This window comes from Galeopterus variegatus, unplaced genomic scaffold (genome assembly GCF_000696425.1).
Source record: "Galeopterus variegatus unplaced genomic scaffold, G_variegatus-3.0.2 Scaffold1572, whole genome shotgun sequence".
In the NCBI taxonomy this organism is placed as follows: domain Eukaryota; kingdom Metazoa; phylum Chordata; class Mammalia; order Dermoptera; family Cynocephalidae; genus Galeopterus; species Galeopterus variegatus.
Window position 1 is genome coordinate 135,217 of NW_007727683.1, and position 11,768 is coordinate 146,984.

The following is an 11,768-nucleotide window of genomic DNA, read 5'->3' on the forward strand; positions in this document are numbered from 1 at the left end:
AATCTCGATCTAAAAACATAGAAAAGTTAGCAGAGGCAAGCAAAATATTGAGAATATTTTATATCCCCAATTCCCACCCCTAGGAAGTCCGAAATTTCCGACCATTTGAAAAGTAGAGAGTGCTAAGCAGACATCAACATGCAGAATGTGGTCAAAGGAGTACAATTTTTTTAGCCTAATTTTCTTCAAATGCAAGTATAGCAGTAGGTAAAACAAGCAAGATAAAATGGAATATAGCCTACCTTATTTTTAGTATAGTCAAAACCAAACTAGTAATAGAAGGAACAGATCTGCATTATTACCAGAAGCTTTTGAAAGCAGGGACAGTTCAATGCTTTAATGCATGACTCAATTTACAAACCTCTCTATGATCTCCCTCGAATTTTCTTCAACATGTAGCTCCAGGAGCTTTTCTGCTTTACTTTAGTTATTGTTTGCTTCATTTGTTCATGTTTTTTTTCTCATTTAAAGATCATCATAATGAGGCTGGGTCTCCATGTAGAGCAATTAGAAGCTACATTACCTGTGGGCTTTTATTAAATTTTACTCATTTTTGCACAAACCACCTCACTCTTGTGGTCCCAAAACATTTGAAACTTACCAAACTTCTGCTAGTTTCTTCCCCAGTTTTGAGGCCTTTGCACCCTTTCTAATAGTAACATAATTAACTTTATTTCTACAAGATAAGTTTGATACATTTTTTTTTTACTTTTTACAGTAAAATTCATTTCTAAATTTCCCATACAAGTTGGCTCCTCTAATCAATGCTGACCACTCAAAAAAACAAGAAAGATGATTTTATTTATGAATATAGAATCCAATTTCTAATAAAGATCAGCAAATAGTAGCCACAAGTATGTTAGGATATCTTTCCTGAATAAGAAATTTTATAACGTAGATAAATATTGAGAAATATATTAATATTATTCCTTAAAGTATACATCTCTGAAATATCACCACAATCAAGACCATAAACATGTGTATATCATCTCCCAAAGTTTCCTCCCTCTAGCTAAGTTTTTATGTCAAGTTTTTTTTTCTCATTTTATAAAATTCTAGTATATAGTTGCTATTTTATATGTATTTTCTTATTTTCTGATTAATTTAGCATTTATGAAGACAGAGCTTACAGTCATCTGCTTTCACATTAGCAAACGTCTCTTCTTTACGCATCTTCCACTCTTACTCAGTCATTACTTTTTATGGTTATCTTCAAACCTCTGTTTACAACAACAGAAGCACTCTCAAAAATCTCAATCTTACATGTTCCTCTCTCTAACAACCATGTCTTATTTTTTCCAGCTCATATCCTCTAGTACCTGAACTTTATTAACACTTGTATTTTGTCAGGACTTAAAATTCAATGATCCTGCCACTGTTTTTCATTCTCCCTTACCTCTTGACTTCTCTCATTCTATAGCAAACCCATTGCAATCTCTCCCATACATATAGTTCGGTTCTTTTGCCTATTTTTTCCTCTGGAAATTTGGCCTTTGGTAATTCCCAACCCTTATCTATTTCACACCCACACCTCTGCAGCTAACTGTGGCCAGAGAAAACTAGCTCTGCTGAGTGGTCTCCCTTTAAATTCATGAACAGTAAGTACCCTCAAGCATGTTCTTATTTCTTGAACATAAAAAACATAATTATATTTATAATAATTATGAAACCTGTGAAATCTTAGATGACTTTTTCTGTTGTTTTTCAGAATTTTTTTCCATTCTTGTACCTTGTTTCCTTGTGAATAGAATGATTTTCTCTGCTCTCTTATGCAGATACAGGTGATTCTATTATGTGTAAACAAGGTAGAACTTGATGTAGAACTATTTCTTCATCTCAGTGTCTTGTTTCACATAATGTACTTTTAAAGCTACCACACAGTATATCCATTTAAAAAAATAAAAATGAAAGATTAGATGACATTTACTTTTCCTCATCTGTTCCTATTTTTTACTATTACTACAATGAGGTCCTTGGAAGTTTTTCCAAACTCCTTCCTCCTCAACCCTTAAATTTTGCTAAGTTTTATATGTGGTCATTATATTCTGTTCCTATTTTTTACTATTACTACAATGAGGTCCTTGGAAGGTTTTCCAAACTCCTTCCTCCTCAACCCTTAAATTTTGCTAAGTTTTATATGTGGTCATTATAATTTCATTTTTGCTCTATCCCTTATTTCTAATGTACCTTTATATTTTTCCATGTGTATATCTAGCTTGCAGCTATAGAGATAGGAATATGCTGTTACACTTACATCAGTATTCATATATCATCATTCTTTGTTCTTTTCTTCATCTTGTACACTTCTGAAGTCTCCTTCCTTGATTATCTGTTGATTTATAATTCATTTCATAAATAATTGCCTCAGATCAGGTATTGGGTGACATAAGATCTGATTCTTGAATGTCACTGGATATCATTTTTGTGATAGGTTAACAATACCTTTGTTAGTCACACAAGTTTTAGAATGTTATTTTATCTCGGAAAGTAGAAGCTATTTTCCTTCATTTCAGCTTTTAATTTTACAAACGAAAAAATCTCATGACATCAGAAAACTTTCTACCTAGAAGTTTATATAGTTTACTCTCTATACTTAGAGTTCACAATGGGTGTCTTTTCTTACCAAACTAGCTTGAAACTTAGGGAGCCCTTTCAATGAATACTCGTGTCTTTCTACAGATCAATACACTTTTCTTATAATATTTGTTTAATTATCTCTCACAATTATTTCTATCTGTTCTTTTGAAAAGCTATTTATTCTTATATTAACCTTTTCTTTCTTTCTTTTTTCTCTCCCCCCACACTGACTTAAAGGCATGACATCAAGATAAACTTCCATAAGGAAATTCTAATTTTACAAGTGACAACACGTACCATCTCTAAGGGCCCTCCCTGAGGGGAAAAAGTATGACAATCTCAAAGATTTGCCAGCTGCACTGGTGCGTTCTGACACTGCTGCTTGTTGATTCTCAGCAGTGGGTGACCGTCCCATATTGTCAGATGTTGTGCTTCAGTGAACATTTACAGTGAGCTGAATGGCTGATGCTCTTAGGTGGTCCCAAGAAGTTACACTCAATTGCTTTGCTTCTTCCTTCTTGCTGATGTCCATCCACTCCACCTACCAGCATCCAAAGCATATATCAGCAGAATTGAAGCCTGCCTATTGTCAAGTAGGAAACATTTATATCCATAGGTGAACTTTTACAATTAAAGATCCCTATCACTTTCCAGAGTTCTTTCTTCTTCTCATCCCCCACCCATGTGATGTAAACAAGGTAAAAATATGCTTCATTAAAATACCACGTAATGGCTATAATCACAAATTCTGAGCTGGACTTCTTGGCTTCAAATCCTAGCTGTGCTAGTTATAAATTCAGGGACCTTAGTCAATTAAGTCTATAATTCATTCACTCAAATATGGAAATAATAGTATACACCTCATGAATGTTCAAATGCTTTGAACAATACATGATATATGATGTTTCATAAACTTTTGCTATTATCATTTTAACCTATTTTTTCCCATTTCAAACATCAGAAATTCTTGACATGAAAGCTAGTTACAGTTTACATAGTTTTGGTCTCCATCTGTGATTCTGTTTGAAGAAATCCTTTAACTAAGGACTTTATAAGACAACAAAAGATTATGGTTGACTCTTTTTAAGGATCCTCATTATACACCACATAACATATAGATTACAACATATGCTTAAATGCGAGCAAACTTTTAATATAAAAAAATAACTTCTGTTGTCACTCTGCAGTTATTCCAGCTAAGAATTTAACTGAGTTATTGACCAGTATGACTAAGGAAGTAGCTGTGGTGTCCTCTGGATTTTCTCCAATGGATATTCTTTGCTCACATTTAAAGCCACATGGACTGCACATGATTATAGTTCTCTTTGGAGAGAAAGAGTGTTCTGTATTTTGGAATTAACATTGGTGATATATCCCCACCCTGAAAAATGTGAATTCCACAATACTTCAAGCAACACATTTATTATTCCCCCCACCAGAGAAAATTCGTGGTATTTCCATATCTTTATTTAATGCCATATCTTGTATAGATAACATTGCTATAAGACCATAAACTCTTTAATAATAATCTTAAGATATAGATGTAATTTATCCAACTAATATGCTTACAGATATTATAGACTGATTAACACAATTCTATTAAATATTATATTTGCTGGATTAGAGTTTTAAAAACACAATGCTGAAATATAACGTAGTTAGTAGGTACCCAATATTTTTGGAGTTTCCACTTTTAATATTGTAACCTTGTGTGACAAAATTCATGAATACTAAATAAACACTTCTCTGATGGTTAAGAGATGAGGGAGATGGGTTATAAATTATTTGACCTCAAGTCACCTACCTATTAATTGTGAAGACTAATTTTGTGTTATAACTACCCCGTTTGGATGATAGGGGATACTATGTGAAAGGGAGGCTACCTCCACTCTAAGTCAGTCACAACTATACTGTGGGAAGAAATGTTTGTCCATAAAAGTGATTGATTTGGTACCAAAAATTAGAGAAATTGTAGATGGGTATTCCTTAATAGTTCACAATATAAGATATTATATTATTCATTTCCTTTAAGAAGTTTTATATAAAAGGTATTTTATGCAGATAATACATAAATCTAGGAAGAACTCAAATATACTGCATATAAATTGATCATGCTAATCTAGTAACCTTTCTGCAAATCCATACTGTTCCATTGTAGTCAGACATACCAGAGTTTAGTTCCTCTGCCTTACTTTTTAATGAAACCAACCACACTTTTATTTGATCGATGTCCTGTAAAACAACTTTTCCCATGTCCATTTTAAGAAAGCACACATTCTCATAATTTGTAATGGAAAGATACTATCAATTGTCCCTTGTAGCAATATTATTTATTTTTCTTTGGCTCTGTTGTCCTTTAATATCTGGTTATCAGAAATATGTTAATTATACCTTCACTTTGGTCCACATGGTAAATATTAGATGTTTTCCTGTACACAATGCAATGGTCTACAAGGCAATTTTGTTTGCTGAGTTGATAAAATCGTTCTACATGCTGTCAATACCTTCACTTTGGTCCACATGGTAGATATTAGATGTTTTCCTGTACAGAATGCAATGGTCTACAAGGCAATTTTGTTTGCTGAGTTGATAAAATCGTTCTACATGCTGTCTTTCATATCCTCTAACAGAAGCATGCTAATATAAATTGCTAAAGAACCAGATAGCTCTTCCTCCAACTTGATAAACCTAATAAAAAATGAGAAAAAACTCAAATTTTAGAGTTTCACACACTTTCAGTGGAAAATGGATTTTCTTTGTTACAAAAAAAAAAGTGTGTGTCAATGAACTAAGATATATTTCAGCATAACAAAAGTGTGTGCTTGACAAAAAATACCACCTAAAGCACTGTTTTATAACCTCAGGAACTAATATTCAGAAAGCCCTAATAAATACATAAAATAAAATAGGTGCAAACACTGAAAATGAAATACATATCATATAGATATTGTTAAAACTCTTGGTTTTATTTTGCAAGTAAATTACTGGAATTCTTGAAGTCTTTGTGATACATAATAATTTTGTGCATTTCTGTGGTAGATAATGTTGATTCACATAATATATTGCAATGTTTTTTCAGTTTGGGAAATGGCTGGAACATTTTCTTCAAAACAATAAGTTATTTCTTCTTAAGTGTTTTGTTTTTTGAATGTGAATTTTTATTTATGTTATATAATATATGTTTTAAATTATAGTTATACACCATCATTGCCTTTGGAGTATTGTGGAAATTCAAATCTGCATTAGACTTAATAAGCTCAATTTATCTTTGTTGTAAGTTATTGAGATAGAAGCAGGGCAAGACAAGGCAAGACTAAGCAAATGTCTGGTTTCTGAGTAAGGAATAGACTGCAAGGTGGCAAGGGTAGTCACAAAGTTAATAAAAAAAATGTGTATAAATCTCTGGTTCCAGTGATTATAATGCAATGAAAAACTAGCATTTGAAAATCAATCAATAAGTGAAAATCCATCTTATGATTATCTAAATAGACACCGTGGTAGGAAAAGATTGCCACACAATATTTGAAAGAACCAGATTAACATTTATTTATATTAAGGAAAGCTATAATTGTTAAGCCCAATCTTTTAAAACATAGTAGACATTTGATTTTACATAAGTATTTTGGTTTGTTTTGTGTCTGTTTGTACAGTGGTAGAAGAAATTTGATGTTAGCTTTGAGGAAATTGTTTGATTGGCTGATTTCAAAAGGTGTTCACAGGAACAAGTCCATGGCTGACTGGCTTCCCCTAAAAGTCTTTGAGCCTGCCATCTATTCATTGGGTTTTACAGTCACAGGTATGAAAGGAAGTTGTCAGTGATCAATTAATTTAGGGAAGTTGTCTTTGATTTACAGGTGAAAACTGTATTGCCTTTCTATAGCTATAAAACAGAATACTTAGTGTTTTCCTGAAAGTGTGATAATATGCAAAATGCATTTATAATTTTGAAAAGTCTCCTGGCAAATGAGCAGAAAGAAACTTCCTAATGTAGTATTATTTATAGACCATATCCAGTTAACATCATATTTAATAGTGAAATATTAATAGTTTTTTCTCTGAAAAAGGAGAGAGATGACGACTGTCAGAATCAGTTCTATTCAGCATTGTATTTTAAGTCCAGGACATCTATAGAACTAATACAATGCCTATCAAATAACATATTCAAAGTGCTGAGAGAAAGAGAAATTATTATGAAGAATCAAGAAGCTTATATATAAATATAAATATACATAAAGTAACAAGAATGTTCTAGGGAATCAAACATGACCTTGAATAAAAATAAGACAAAATCTTGATGAATTACCACAGGAAATATCAAACTGTATCTCATCAATTCTGTGATAACAATGGTAATGTTTTATTGATGTAAGAATAAAAGAAAAAATTCATTGCAAAGACAACCACAGATTAGAGCTTCAAGTAGGAAGATAGGTTGGTTGAGATTGTCTGAAGAACAACAACAAAAAATAGAGTGAAGAAAAGAGTGTAGACTCAGAGACTTGTAGGACACGATCAAGTACCAAAATGTACATAATAGAGCTCCACAAGGAGAAAAGAAGGAGAAATGTATAGAAAGAATAGTTGAAGAAATAATAAGAAAATAAGAAAAGAGCCAAAAAGTATAAAAAATATGAAAGTGGAAGCAAAAGACTCAAATAGGAAAATCACAAAACAAAAATCAATAAACATGAAAAGATAATCAACCTTAGTAGTCAACTGAGAAATACAAATTAAATGCAATAGGATACAAGCACATATACACTAAAATGGCTAAAATTAACAAACTGTTAATACCAAGTGTAGGCAAAAATATGGAGCTTCACAAGCTCTCATAAGCAATTGGTGGGTTTGTACATCATACCACTTTCAGTTTATAGCAAAATATTTTTGTAACTTAGGCTGTGGGACTAGGGATACTATCAAAAGGATTCCATATGTAATTTGAAGTTAGACCTGACAGAATTTCTGATGGATTAAAATAGGGGTGTGAGAAACAGACAATAGTCAACAGTGAATTCAAAGATTTGAAAAGAAAAATATAACTGTTCATTTTTGAGATGGAGCAGATTAGTGGAGTAACAGGAGTGGTAGTGAGAAATTATACATTGAATTTTGATATATTAAATGTATGATGTTATTAAACGCTCAAGTGGAAACTTTGAGTAGACAGTTGATTATACATTTTGTTCTCTGGGGCAATGTCTAGACTACTGATATAAATAAGAGTGTTGTATCATATATTTATATGAAATAACTTTTAGTATATTTATAATTCCACTCTTAATATCTTTGCCAATTTTTATTATCTGTGCCATTTTGGGATTATTTCTACTGTGTACTTTTTCTTCTGATTATGGTTGTTTTCCTTGTTTATTTGCATTGTCTCTCTATACCTCCCCCTGACCGCCCCTCCCCCCCTTTTCTTTTTTGACTGGATGCTGCGCTTTGTAAATTTTTTCTTCTTAGTTGCTGGGATGAAGCTATGTAAGTAGTCTGATTGTTTCCAAGGTTGCTTTTAAGCTTTGATGCAGTGGGATTAGAAAAGCCTTTATTCAAGAGCAATTCATTTCCACTAGTGAAGCAATACCCTTCTGTGGGGAGGATTCATCATCATATGTAGTAAGAGGTCTCGCTGGCTGGAACATAGACAATCTCCAGCTACATTTGAGGCCTGGCAATTGATTGTTCTACCTACAACTTTGAAGTGGTCCTTCTCTGGTATTGAGTAGTTTAGTCTCACACACACACACACACACACACACACACACACACACACACACACACACACACACCAGTCCTCAGAGACTTATGTGGCTCCCTCTGCAGTACTTTTGAGCTTCGTAATTGTGCAGCTCTTTTATCTCTGGTATTTGTCTTACATATTCTAGCTGGTTTGGACTCTCCAGTCCATAAACTCTGTCCTTGTCTGGGTTCTCTTTTCTGTGCAGCCTAGAATCTCACACTAGGCAGTAAACTGGAATAATTATAGGACTCACCTTTTTTTCCCCTTTACTCAGAATAATTGTCCTGAGCTATCTGTTGTCCTGTCTGAAAACTATTGTGTCATACATGCTGCTCAGGGTTTTAAATGCTCAATGGAAGAAAGATAAGTTTGTTTCCTGTTACTCTATCACAGTAGAAATTTGGTGTTTAAATATACATGTATTGTTTCTGATATGGGGTAAACAGCCTGCTTGCTACACATTGATAAAAGAATGTCTTAGATGTGGCTTTTACCATCAAATAGCACAATGTTTGGTAAAGACATAGACAGATATGTAAATAAATAGCAATCTAAGATAATATTTGGCTATTAGCAAACTTAAACATACATAAAGCACAAATTGTTCATTTTTAAAAAGATTTAATCTCAAAAAGAATATGAATAAAAAGTAGAAGCAGATCTAAGGAAAGCGCATCAAAGAAGTTCCCTTGGTAGCCATACCTGAAGGACTCAACTTTTCACGTGTTAGTGGAAATGAATTATCCTTACCCAAGGTCATTAAATGTATAACTCTCATATACAACAGTTCTTGTTCTAATTCTAGAAACAGCAGACAAAAATCTAAGTATGATTTGTCTTACATGAAGATGTCTTAAGCAAATTTAAACCCCTAGATAAGCTAGCTATCATATTCCGTAATAAATTGAACTTTTTGACATAATAACTATATTTCTTTTATATAAAAATGAGGAATTTTAGTGCATCTATTTTTGAGAAATGGATTCACTTTTGTCTAATACAATAAAAAGAAATTAAGTCTTCAAAGAGTATGGAGAGAAGAAAAGACCCATTTAAAGCATGTCGTGCTTGCTATATAATTTTTAAGCATAAGCCTATTGACAGGAAAATCTCTTGACCTTACACATTTAAATTCTCTTTACACTATAAGATATATCTCAGATAATACTTGCACTTTTTCCATTCCCTACATTTATTAGGACTTGTCATGGCAGATTGATGAATATAGCATCAAAAGGAGGCATTGATAATAGTCTGGTACTTAAAAAAACATACTGTACTTCAAGGAATAATAAACAGGAAGATTGTAAACTTCAAAGGATCACAAATGGATATGACTTAATAATTTTATATCTTTTGATTAACATGATACTTGCAACATAATGCATTCAATAAATGTTTATTGAACTTAAATGATATGCAATAAACTAAACTCTAGTATCAGTCTGACTTTGGTTAAGAACACCAAGGCGGCATGCCTTGAACACTTAACATTTACAGATTATAAACTCAACAGGAGACTACACCAATTTTTCAGAACCCTGCTGTACTCCTGGATGAGTCTTTATATACACTGGACTAAAACTCATTCCCATTCACTATATGATATAAATCAAACAGTAGGGTTCTGTAAACCCTTCACCCTGCTTCTGTTTATCATTTCTGATTTTCACCCTGACCCAATTCCTAACATGAAAGAGGTCAAAGCTTTGCCAAATTTTATCATAAAGAGAATTTCTGAATCCTTGATATTAGATAGCTTGATTATAAAGCAGAATTTCTTTAAAATTTAGATAGCAGTACTAGGTGTATATAATTAATGAAAAAAATGTATATATTTTTAAATGACTAGAACAGAAAAGTTCAAATGTTCTCACCTCATGTAAATAATAAATATTTGCAGTGATAAATATGCTAGTTAGTTTGATTTGATCATTACACGGTGTATACACGTATCAAAATATCACTCTGTACACCATAAATATGTACAATTACTATGTCTCAATTAAAAATAAAGTTAAAAATACATTTTTTGAAAATTTTCCACTATAATTTATGATAAGAGGTATCATATCATATCATTATTACTGTATTCTTCATTATAAGCTACCCAAGTACTCCCCTCATACCAGGACTCTCCAAGTAATCTATTTTAGGAAGACTTCAGTGTAACACCAACGAAGTATTACATATCCATTGAGTCATTGGTTATTGTTATACAGATTTTATTCATTTGCTAATTTTTAATTGAAACAATTGATTATACATATTTATGAGGTACACAGTTGACTATCAATATCTGTGTACAGTATGTGATGATCAAATCAATATTATTAGCATGTTCATCATTACAAATCTTAATCATTCCTTGTGTCCCTTATCCAATTACTCCCTAATCCTCTCTTCCCCTTTCCCATCTCCAGTAACTATAGGTCTGTTCTCTCCTCCTAAGTTTCAAAGTTTCACTGTGGTCCTTCCTTCCTTCCTTCCTTCCTTCCTTCCTTCCTTCCTTCCTTCCTTCCTTCCTTCCTTCCTTCCTTCCTTTCTTTTTTGACACCAGCTTAAAAATAGACACTCAGACCAATGGAACAGAAGAGAGAACCCAGAAATCAACCCACTTTATTGTTGATATAGCCAACAGATCTTTGACAAAGGCATCAAGAACATATATTGGGAAAAAGACTGCTTCTTCAATAAATGGTGCTGGGAAAACTGGACATCCATATGTAGAAGAAAGAAACTAGACCTGTATTACTTGCCATATTACAAAATCAACTAAAAAATTGATTAAACATTTAAGTATAAGACCTGAAACTACAAAACTACTAAGAAAAAACATAGGGGAAAGACTTCAGGAAGTAGGACTGGACAAAGACTTTATGAGTAAGACATCAAGAGCATGGGCAACAAAAGGAAAAATAAACAAATGGGATTATATTAAACTAGAACACTTCTACACAGTAAAAACAAAAACAAAAACAACAGCAGAAAGACAACCTACATAAGGGGAGGAAATATTTGCAAAAGATGCATCTGACAGGGGATTAGGAGCTGAATAGAAATTTCTCATAGGAAGATATACAAAATGGCCAAAAGACACAGGAAAAAATGTTCAACATCACTAAGTATCAGGGAAATGCAAATAAAAACCACATAGAGATATCATTCATTCCAGTTAGACTCGTTATTATCAAAAAAAAAAAAAAAGAGAGAGAGAATAATAATTGCTGGTGAGTATGTGGAGAAAGGGGAACCATCCTACATTGTTGGTAGGACTGTAAATTAGTGCAGCCATTACGGAAAACAGTGAAGTTTCCTCAGATAACTACAGATAGAATTGCCAATTGATCCAGCCATCCAACTGGTGAGTATATACCCAAAGGAACGGAAATTATCATGTTGAAGTGTTACCTGCACTCCCATGTTTGTCACAGCTCTATGACAATAG